The sequence below is a fragment of the Camellia sinensis genome, chromosome 5 (assembly GCF_055761805.1).
Source record: "Camellia sinensis isolate YWXY chromosome 5, ASM5576180v1, whole genome shotgun sequence".
Taxonomy (NCBI): Eukaryota; Viridiplantae; Streptophyta; class Magnoliopsida; order Ericales; family Theaceae; genus Camellia; species Camellia sinensis.
Genome location: NC_138965.1, coordinates 136,193,235 through 136,205,904, shown reverse-complemented (window position 1 = coordinate 136,205,904; position 12,670 = coordinate 136,193,235).

The following is a 12,670-nucleotide window of genomic DNA, read 5'->3' as shown; positions in this document are numbered from 1 at the left end:
GTGACAAGGCTACATGCACCGAAATCATGTGTGAAATGATGCTATGGCATGCAAACAACTCAGGCAAAGCATGTTAGGGACCTTGAAACTCAAAGCTAGTGAGGCCATTTACACTACAACCATGCATAACAAGTCTCATATGACTAAGACCACTCAAAACAAAGTTAAAGCATGCTAAATCAGTAGCAAAAACATGCTGGAAGCAAACTAACACAAGCTAGAATGATAGGCTAAATCATCAAGTATGTTAGGCTAGTAGACATGATTGCACTACAAGTACAAAAAGCAAAGAAGAAGTGACCCAAACAACCAAAAACAGAGTTGAAGCATGTTAAAACAAGGCCAAACATATGCTTTAACTAAACTACAAATGGGTAGAAAAGCATGCTCAAATAGTAGACCATCTATGCATACAAACAAAATACAAGGAGGGGAGGCCACCCCCTCCCTTTTTGGACCTCAAAACCAAGTTTCTACCACTAAAATTCCTCTGAGTTTCAGTAGTTAAAAGGCCTAGCAAAGGGTGTTTTAAAAGCTTTGAAAAGTGGCACAAAAGGCTTCACAAGCCAAAGAGCAAAAGAGGAGACAACCCCCCCAACTCAACAGGACTCAAGCCAACATTTTTAAACCTTAAAAACAAAGGTTTTTACAGTTAAAGACCAGCTCAAAAATAGTTTTCAAAGGTGGCAAAACAAGTGTGCAAAACAAGCTTAAAGGGTGAGTCTTATACCTCTTGAAGGGAAAACAACACTTAAGCAACAATCTGAGATTAAACCACCTTCTAGAGCTCAAAAGAAGCTCCAAGAGAGCTTTAAGCAACCTTAGCCCAAAGATGAACCACTTTTGTTAAGGGTTGACAGGTTGAAGATTGAGGTATGCAAGCCTTTAAGCACAAAAGCTCTAGAGATAGAGAAATCTAGAGAGAGAGGTTTTAGAGAGAGAGGCTCCCAAAATTTTGCTAAATTGTTCTAACCTTCAAAATCATAGAGAAGCCTCTCTATATATAGAAGAATGCAAGCCTTGGTCGAAAATATCCCAAGAGGGACAGCTGGAATAGCTGGAACAAAAAATATCTGCAAAAATTTGACTTTTTGCATCAATGGTCGGCACTTCTTCATTGATGGCCGGCACATGATCATTGTTGGTTGGCATGGATCACTATTGGACGGAAAGAGGTCAGAAAAGGCCATTCATGGCCGGCACATGGCTAGAAAAGCCCATTTATGGCCAGAATCCTTTATCTCTGGTTGGCCAAAAAAATCTGCTTTTTGGGCCCGACTTTAACCGGACATAGCTCCTTCATCTAGACTCCTTGGCAGGTCATTCTTGAGCCTAAATTGAAGCCCTGGAAGTCTTATTTCCAATGGTGGAAGCCTCATATAAAAAATCCAAGTGTGAAAAAAGTTATGCCTGTTTGAGTGAAGACTGCTCAGTTTTGATCCTATCCAGATTCATGCCGAACTTCTTCCAAACTAGTTTTCTTCTCTCCTCTCCTCTTTTCTTCAACTCCAAACCCATAAATAAGGTGTTTTGAAATATTTTTCAAAGAGTTCACCTCTCTTTCATACATTTCCACTTTGTCCTTGCTTGGTTTTACCGAAAAACGTAACATTTAACAAAATGCGAGCCTCAGAGCATTGTAGAATCATTTTCAAAACTATTTGAAACAGAGGGTTTTAAGGTCTAAAATCATTCTGGTCAAAATCATTTTGGTCCAAAAATGGGGTGTGAGGTTGGGATTTGATGCTCCTCTTGCAAAAGAAATCAAACCTTTGCACTGCACATCTTCATCACCAAGTAAATAATCAGTAGCGCCTAAGTCTTAAGGGTGGTCAAAAATAGGGTGTCTACAATTATAGAACCCAAATTGTCTATTTTAGATTCTATAGACTCAACTTTGGTTTCTAGATAATTTTGATTTATTTTTTGATTTTTATCTAATTTAGAAAACCAAGAACACATAATATCAGTAATATTATTTAAACTAGAACACACACTATTTATATTTGCAGACTCTTTAATAATATGCAAACTATGGTCATATTTATTATTAACAATATTTTTTGTATTTCCAAAGCATATTATATCTTCAAGGTTAATTGCTATTATAGATTGTTGTTGGTACCTAAGACCCTCCTAGTGTATTTAGCTGGTGCCTAAAACCTCTCTTTATGATCTTAACGACTTAATTATGGCCAGTAGTCAAAAGATCTTAATGAGTTTATGGGCTTTGAAATATACTAAGCATATAGGTTTTACAACAACTATAAATAAAACAAATAATTATGAAGATACAAAATACAAAGGATACACAACTAAAAACTTAGACGAATTTTTTTATTTTTTATTTTTATTTATTTATTTATAACATAAAGCACACCATACACATTTATATATATCAAAATTTATACATAGATAGAAATACTTACATAGCTTGATCTTGCTTTCAAAAGCTCTTCACTAAGCTCTGATACCAATTACAAAAACAAAAAAAGAAAGAAGCTTTTTACTATTTCTTACTATTTTCATTATGGAGTTATGGAGTATGGAATTATGATGGAGAAGTTAGAGACAAAGTTGGAAGCACAAAGATGGAGAGAATTTACATTGTCCATTATGTTGGTGTAAAAGCCAATATATAGAATATAAGATGGTGAATACAAACAAAACCAAATTTAATGCATACCTAACTTGGCAAGACTTTACGGCTAAGAGTTGCAAAAATTTCTAACACCATAGTCAAGCCTAGTCATAGGCTTTATAAAAGGTCTACATAAAAATAAATACAAAGCGACAAAAATGGTTAAAGGAAAAACTACAATTATTTGCTATGTGCTACAGTTTTTACAATTATATACACTATCTACCCTCCCCAGTTTTCAAAGGGATAGACTGAAACAAATAAGATTGGGCTGATCTTTTCTGTCTTGTAGCGGTAGTTGAAAGGATTTGTCTGACCACTTTCCGCCTAATAATGCAGGTTGCTCCGCGTGTCGTGGATAAGGTTGGAGTTGATCAGGAGACAGCTGCATCTGATAGTGAGGTCCACTATGCTTCCATCCTGTTGATGAGATTGTGATATTTTTCATCAGTCTCTGATGGAGGGGAATCTGGATCCTGGCTATATTGTTTATTCCGAAAATGTTTTACATCATCCACGGTCATGGCTAGTTCTAACGGAAGATCCAAATTATTTCTCTTTTTGAGGTTTAATAACATTTCAAGAGCCATATTAATTTGTATAGGAGACCTTTGATATGTTATGGGAAAATGGATTATAAATAGTATTCTTCCATCTGTGACCATGAATGGAAATTTTGCTGAGCCATGGATGTTAGACGCTGCCTGTGAAACATATATTAGACTGTCTATCTAATATTCTGCCAAAGAAAGTTTTTGGATATTTTCCAATCTCTCTCTTCGGCGATCTTCATCTAAATAATCATCTTCAAATTCAAAATCTTCAGTTTCTTTAAGATACCAAATCTGGTATGGTTAGAAAAAATGTTCTCGTTCTCTCCAACCAACAGTGCTAGAGATCCACAAAGTAAAATATTTGCTCCATCGGAAGCCTTTTACTATCCATGAGAGCATTGCTTTGATGATCATTGGATAATTTATCTATTGGATTGGATCTCAAATTTGAAAAATAACTTGATTAGTTATTCTCCAATCTATGTCTTCAAAAAACCACATGTCATGGTTTGCCATGATGGTTATTTTGGAAATTTGATCTTTCAAATTTAATTTATCATAAGATCGTTTTAAGATTTGTCTAATCTTATCACGATGGTCTTCAACTCGATTTTTGATTAACATAAAAATTTCTTTTGGAAGCAAAGTTCTTGCTTTTCAAAAAGACAAATTCTTTTTATTTGTTCAAAAACTGGATCAGAAAACTCATTTGATATGAGGTCTGATAACTGAAGAAAATTGTTTATTTTTTCAAAATTAAAATCTTCATTTCAATTTATTTGTTTAAAAATATTGAAACAAAGATTTTGCAAGTCTTTTAATTTAGCTGTTTGCTCAGCTAATTTTTTGGCCAGAACTCCCAAGTGTTTTCGAAATTTCACTTTGTTGTCTACAATGTGAGTTTTCCAAACTCCATTGAGTTATGTATAAATTTCTCTAGATGTACTAGGGTTGAAAAAATCTTTTATCTCAAATTCATCTGGTTTAGATGTCTGAATATTAGTTGGAACTAGGTTAGTTCTCATTTGATTCTTTTGATAAATAGGCATAGCTGGTGCACTGTAGGAAGCTTTTTTTTTTTTTTTTTTTTTTTTTTTTTTTTTTTTATCTTTGGTCATGCTATCATATGATTTATGATTGGCTCTTGGAAATTCGCAAACCTGCTGATTGGCTTCATTCCAGTCTATGTAAATTTCAGGTTGTTTTCCTGAGAATACAACATAAACTCTTTCTTGTTTGGGGATTGTTTTTTTAGCAATTGTTTTCCAATCTCCTTGAGCAGGTTGTTTACCCTTATCCATTGTTTTCCTCTTGGTCTAGAGGTCTTCTGCAAAAATTAAAATTACTTGTTTAGTAATTTAATATTTTGAAACAATTTCTACTAAGAAAATCTGCAAGAAAATTGTTAGTACCTTTCAGATGTTCTACCTCAAAAGTATATTCAGAAATTTTATTATACCAGGCTAATCGTCTTCCTTGCTCAATAGGTTTTTATTGATTAAGAAATCTCTTACTGCCTTATTATCAGTGTGTACAATAAAATTTTCTAGGGCTAAATAAATATGAAAACTTTTTATTGCCAATTTTATTGCAAATAATTCTTTTTCAAAAATAATATATTTTTGTTCATTTGGTTTAAATGTTCCAGAATTACATCCACAAATTAATTCTTCTTTTTGTAATTTTATGGGTATTAAATTTTTTCTTGGTCTAATCCCATTTTTTGATAAAGGTATCTCTTTATCATGCTATAAATTACTGGGTATAACTTTAAGAACGCATCCCCAGCATGCTTGTGAGGCATCTGTTTCTAAAATTAATTTATCACCTGTTTTAGGAAGATAAAAATCTGGTAAAATTTTAACATTTTCTTTAATTTGTTTAATTAAAACATCTTCTGCTGTCCATTCAAAAATAACATTTTTCCTTAATTTAGTTAACCAAGGAATTTCTATTTTTGAAAGAATTTTAATAAAATTTCGCCCATAATTTAAAACGCATAATAAACTCTGTAATTGTGTTATATTTTTAAGAGTATTAGGAAAATCTCGTACTTTGGACAAAATATGTTCTTGTAATTTTAAACCTTTCTAGTCTAAAATTATTCCCAAAAATTCAATTGATTCTTTTTCTAGTTCAATCTTTTTTGAAGACAAAATAATTCCATGTTTTTGGAATTTTTCACAAAGTAATTTTAAATGTTTCTTATACTCCTCCTTGGTTTTAGACAAGATAAGTATATCATCAATATAAACTGAACAACAATCTTTAAGATCTTTAAAAATTGTATCCATCCACCGTTGAAATACCTGTGGTGCTATATTTAACCCAAAAGGCATAACATTCCAGTGGTAATGTCCTCTAGGTGTATTGAAAGCTATCAATTTTTTTGACTCTTCAGTCAATTGAATTTGCCAAAATCCACTTTTACAATCAAATTTGCTAAAGATTTTTGATCCTTTGGTTAAGTTAATCAAAATATTTTTCGTGAAATAAAATATCCATCAAATTCTAAATTTTCATTTGGTCGTTTATAATTGACTACCATTCGGGCTTTTCCTCTTTTAATTTCAGCATGGTTTCTTACCATAAAAACTGGGCTCTGAGGGCTTCTAGTTTCTTCAATTAACTTTTTATCTAAAAGTTCCTGGAGTTGAATATCAAATTCATCTATATGTTGTTTAGTATAGATCATTGGTCTTACTCTAATGATAACATTAGAGTCTTTTAATTTTAAACTACAATAACGTGGACTTCGTTGCCATAGTTTTAATGGATGTTCACTAAAATTTTCTTTCAAAATTTTATAAATCCAATGTGATTCATCAATAGTTTTAATGATGGGACTTAAATCACCACGGGGCACGGCACAAACTCTTTGCCAGACATTAACCATATAGGTTTTACAATAACTATAAATGAAGCAAATAATTATGAAGATACAAAATACAAAGGATACATAACTAAAAACTTAGACAAATTTTTTTTTTTTTTTATATCATAAAGTCACCATACACCTTTATATATATCAAAATTTATACATAAATAGAAATAGTTACATAGCTTGATCTTGCTTTCAAAGGCTCTTCACCACGCTCTGATACCAATTACAAAAACAAAAAAAAGGAAAGGGGCTTTTTACCATTTCTTACTATTTTTATTATGGAGTTATAGAGTATGGAATTATGATGGAGAAGTTAGACAAAGTTGGAAACACAAAGATGGAGAGAATTTACATTGTCCATTATGTTGACGTAAAAGGCAATATATAGAATACAAGATGGTGAATACAAACAAAACCAAACTTAATGCATACCTAACTTGGCAAGACTTTACGGCCAAGAGTTGCAAAAATTTCTAACACCTTAGTCAAGCCTAGTCATAGCCTTTATAAAAGGTCTACCTAAAAATAAATACAACATTGGATTTATAAAATTTTGAAAGAAAATTTTAGTGAACATCCATTAAAACTATGGTAACGAAGTCCACGTTATTGTAGTTTAAAATTAAAAGACCCTAATGTTATCATTAGAGTAAGACCAATGATCTATACTAGACAAGATATAGATGAATTTAATATTCAACTCCAGGAACTTTTAGACAAAAAGTTAATTGAAAAAACTAGAAGCCCTCACTCTAGCCCAGCTTTTATGGTAAGAAACCATGCTGAAATTAAAAGAGGAAAAGCCCGAATGGTAGTAAACTATAAATGGCTAAATGAAAATTTAGAATTTGATAGATATTTTATTCCACGAAAAGATGTTTTGATGAAGTTAACCAAATGATCAAAAATCTTTAGCAAATTTGATTGTAAAAGTGGATTTTGACAAATTCAATTGACTGAAGAGTCAAAAAAATTGACAGCTTTCAGTACACCTAGAGGACATTACCACTGGAATGTTATGCCTTTTGGGTTAAATATAGCACCACAGGTATTTTAACAGTGGATGGATACAATTTTTAAAGATCTTAAAGATTGTTGTGTAGTTTATATTGATGATATACTTATCTTCTCTAAAACTAAGGAAGAGCATAATAAACATTTAAAATTACTTTGTGAAAAATTCCAAAAACATGGAATTATTTTGTCTCAAAAAAAGATTGAACTAGAAAAAGAATCAATTGAATTTTTGGGAATAATTTTAGACCAGCAAGGTTTAAATTTACAAAAATATATTTTGTCCAAAGTACAAGATTTTCCTGATACTCTTGAAAATATAAAACAATTACAGAGTTTATTAGGCATTTTAAATTATGGGCGAAATTTTAATAAAAATCTTTCAAAAATAGAAAGTCCTTGGTTAACCAAATTAAGGAAAGATGTTATTTTTGAATGGACAACAGAAGATGTTGTTTTAATTAAACAAATTAAAAAAATGTTAAAACTTTACCAGATGTTTATCTTCCTAAAACAGGTGATAAATTAATTTTAGAAACAGATGCCTTAGAAACATGCTGGGGATGCGTTCTTAAAGCTATACCCAATAATTTATGGCATGATAAAGAGATACCTTTATCAGAAAATGGGATTAGATCAAGAAAAAAATCCAATATCCATAAAATTACAAAAAGAAGAATTAATTTGTGGATATAATTTTGGAACATTTTAACCAAATGAACAAAAATATATTATTTTTGAAAAAGAATTACTTGCAATAAAATTGGCAATAAAAAGTTTTCTTATTTATTTAGCCCCAGAAAATTTTATTGTACGCACTGATAATAAGGCAGTAAAAGATTTCTTAATCAATAAAAAGCCTATTGAGCGAGGAAGACGATTAGCCTGGTATAATAAAATTTCTGAATATACTTTTAAGGTAGAACATCTTAAAGGTACTAACAATTTTCTTGCAGATTTTCTTAGTAGAAATTGTTTCAAAAAATTAAGTTACTAAACAAGTAATTTTAATTTTTGCAGAAGACCTCTGGACCAAGAGGAAAACAATGGATAAGGGTAAACAATCCGCTCAAGGAGTTTGGGTGACAATTGCTAAAAAAGCAATCCCCAGATAAGAAAGAGTTTATGTTGTATTCTCCGAAAAACAACTTGGAATTTACATAGACTGGAATGAAGCCAATCAACAAGTTTACGAATTTCCAGGAGTCAGTCATAAATCATATGATAGCATGACCAAAGCTAAAAAAGTTTTTTACAGTGCACCAGCTATGCCTATTTATCAAAAGAATCAAATGAGAACTAACGTAATTCCAATTAATATTCAAACATCTAAACCAGATGAATCTGAGATAAAAGATTTTTTCAACCTTGGTATATCCAGAGAAATTTATACAGAACTCAATGGAGTTTGGAAAACTCACATTGTAGACAACAAAGTGAAATTTGGAAAACACATGGGAGTTCTGGCCAACAAATTAGCTGAGCAAACAACTAAATTAAAAGACTTGCAAAATCTTTGTTTCAATATTCTTAAACAAATGAATTGGAATGAAGATTTTAATTTTGAAAAAATAAACAATTTTCTTCAGCTATCAGACCTCATATCAGATGAGTTTTCTAATCTAGTTTTTGAACAAATAAAAAGAATTTGTCTTTTTGAAAAAGCAAGAACTTTGCTTCCAAAAGAAATTTTTATGTTAATCAAAAATCGAGTTGAAGACCATCGTGATAAGATTAGACAAATCTTAGAACGATCTTATGATAAATTAAATTTGAAAGATGGAATTCCCAAAATAACCATCATAGCAAACCATGACATGTGGTTTTTTGAAGACATAGATTGGGGAATAACTAATCAAGTTATTTTTCAAATTTTAGATCCAATCCAATGGATAGATTATCCAATGATCATCAAAGCAATGCTCTCATGGATAGTAAAAGGCTTCCGATGGAGCAAATATTTTACTTTGTGGATCTCTAGCACTGTTGGTTGGAGAGAACAAGAACATTTTTTCTAACCATACCAGATTTGGTATCTTAAATAAACTGAAGATTTTGAATTTGAAGATGATTATTTAGATGAAGATCACTGGAGAGAAAGATTGGAAAATATCCAAAAAAATTCTTTGACACAATATTGCATAGACAGTCTAATATTTGTTTCACAGGCAGTGTCCAACATCCATGGCTCAGCAAAATTGCCATTCATGGTCACAAATGGAAGAATACTATTTGTAACCCATTTTCCCATAACATATCAAAGGTCTCCTACACAAATTAATGAGGCTCTTGACATGTTATTAAATCTGAAAAAGAGAAATAATTTGGATCTTCCGTTGGAATTAGCCATGACCGCAGATGATGTAAAACATTTTCGAAATAAACAATATAGCCAGGATCCAGATTCCCCTCCATCAGAGACTGATGAAGAATATCACAATCTCATTAATAGGATGGAAGCATAGTGGACCCCACTATCACATGCAACTGTCTCCTGATCAACTCCAACCTTATCCACGACACGCGGAGCAACCTGCATTATTAGGCGGAAAGTGGTCAGACAAATCCTTTCAGCTACCGCTACAAGACAAGAAAGATCAGCCCAATCTTATCTATTTCAGTCTATCCCTTTGAAATTCGGTGAGGGTAGATAGTGTATATAATTGTAAAAACTGTAGCACACAACAAATAGTTGTAGTTTTTCCTTTAACCATTTTTGTCGCTTTGTATTTATTTTTATGTAGACCTTTTATAAAGCCTATGACTAGGCTTGACTAGGGTGTTAGAAATTTTTGCAACTCTTGGCCGTAAAGTCTTGCCAAGTTAGGTATGCATTAAATTTGGTTTTGTTTGTATTCACCATCTTGTATTCTATATATTGGCTTTTACGCCAACATAATGGACAATGTAAATTCTCTCCATCTTTGTACTTCCATCTTTGTCTCTAACTTCTCCATCATAATTCCATACTCCATAACTTCATAATAAAAATAGTAAGAAATAGTAAAAAGCTCCTTTATTATTTAAACTAGAACACATAATATTAGTAATATTATTTAAACTAGAACACACACTATTTATATTTATAGTCTCTTTAGTAATATGCAAACTATGGTCATATTTATTATTAATAGTATTTTTTGTATTTCCAAAGCATATTATATCTTCAGGGTTAATTGCCATTATAGATTGTTGTTGGTATCTAAGACCCTCCTAGTGTATTTATTCGGTGCCTAAAACCTCTCTTTATGATCTTAACGACTTAATTATGGCCGATAGTCAAAAGATCTTAATGAGTATATGGGCTTTGACATCCACTAAGCATATAGGTTTTACAACAACTATAAATGAAATAAATAATTGTGAAGATACAAAATACAAAAGATACACAACTAAAAACTTAGACGATTTTTTTTTATAACATAAAGCACACCATATGCATTTATATATATCAAAATTTATACTTAGATAGAAATACTTACATAGCTTGATCTTGCTTTCAAAAGCTCTTTACCAAGCTCTGATACCAATTACAAAAACAAAAAAAGGAAAGGAGCTTTTTACTATTTCTTACTATTTTTATTATGGAGTTATAGAGTATGGAATTATGATGGAGAAGTTAGAGACAAAGTTGGAAGCATAAAGATGGAGAGAATTTACATTGTCCATTATGTTGGCGTAAAAGCCAATATATAGAATATAAGATGGTGAATATAAACAAAACTAAACTTAATGCATACCTAACTTGGCAAGACTTTACGGCAATTACACAACAACAATAACAATTTTTAGAAGCTAGAGACAAAACTTAATTCCAAAGTAAAAGGAAAGACATACAATGAGACACAAAAACCCAAACAAAATAACATATTAATTTTTGTACGATTTTTCATATATTTCTAGTGATTTTTTTTAATATTTAAGTCCATTTATTTTACTTCTTAGATGCATCCAAAAAGTAAAAAAAATGATTAAAATATAAAAAAAAATCATTAAAAATAAACGAAAACTCATCTAAAAATAATTTTTAAAAAATCAAACCAAACAACATCTAGTCTTTTCACTTTAATTATGCTCTACATTAATGATGTTTTCAACCTTAATTATTTCTTAGATGGCAGCATCATCATCTCGGCGATCGATGGACATGGGAAAAGAAATAGAGGACCAGGCAGGGTGAGATGCGGTACAAAAAATCCATAGCCAGAGTATATGAAAAATATTTCTTCTTATGAGCTGCTGAGTATAGCCGTTCTTACAACATCAAAGAATGGTACATGCTCAACATATAGCAATAATAATAATGAGAAAGGGAGGACGGGGATAAGTGGAAAAAGATTTGTTCAGAACTTGCCGACTCAAGAATGTGATTTTCCACAACTTCATATTTGTGGTTTTGTACATGGAAACAAGTTATCGGTACCCATTGCAGATCTCAAGATTTGCTAATATCTAAGTGCCACTTCTGATGATATCAATGCAATGAACATGACCCAAACACATCTGGCCGATGATGTGTTTTGCATGGTGTGGCTCGACAATGCAAGTTTTCTTAAGTTCTACACCAATCGGTGTACCTGTCTGGCTGTCATTCTTATGGGTTCCATCAATTGACTTCCTCCCTAGATTGCCTACCTTTAATGCATCCCTCCTTGTTATAAGTGCACGTCTTGCTTCCCTATTTTATTTGTTTGTTTGTTGTTTAGTTTGATATCTAATCCCAAATAACACTACTAGTAATATTTGAATTTTCAATGTAATTGAATCATGTCACGCCTACTGCGGAATTATTTTTCTTATTTCTTTTTTGACTTAAAATCTGTTTTGAAGATTCATGAGTAGATGGTAGTTTTTCTTTTTTAGCAATTTAAATTAAAATATATGTTCATCCTATCTATAGAAATTGTTTTGCTATGATATATAAATTGGACTCATTAACTAGTTTAGATGTTTCCGTGTTTACTTATTTTAATTTATAATATTTCATATTAGTTTATTATTTAATTTGTTTATGATGAGTCATTTTGATATTGCAATTTCGTTAGTTTGTCATATTATTTTTCGTATGTATATAATATGTTCTTTTTTGGGCAAAAAAGCCATAGTCCCTCAAGTTTTATAGCGATCCTGGTTTTACCCCGACCTTCATTGTGTTCCAGACTCGGGTTTCGTGATTGTATATTGTTATTTATGTCTTGTTTCCTCCCTTTAATTCTTTGAATTTGAGTTTTGAGACTTGTTGGGCGGGTTTGGAACCGGTTGGTTGTCTTTTGGTATAAATAGTAGTTGCCCAGATTTTGGCCTCTTCGCTCGAGCGAGGCTTCTTGCGCTCGAGCGAGCCTTGTGAAAATGTTCTTTGCTCGAGCAAGGCTTCTTGTGCTCAAGCGTGCGTCTACGTTGGTTGGCAGACCTAAAGCTTTGCATTCTACGCTCACGACGCTTCTTGTGCTCAAGCGAGGCGACCTTTTTGTGTCTAGTCGCTCGAGCGAGAACTCCTTTGCTCGAGCGAGCCCAGTTTACATTAGTTCACAGCAACGCTATTTTGGCTTCATTTTTTGATCTTCTTTTCAACCATAA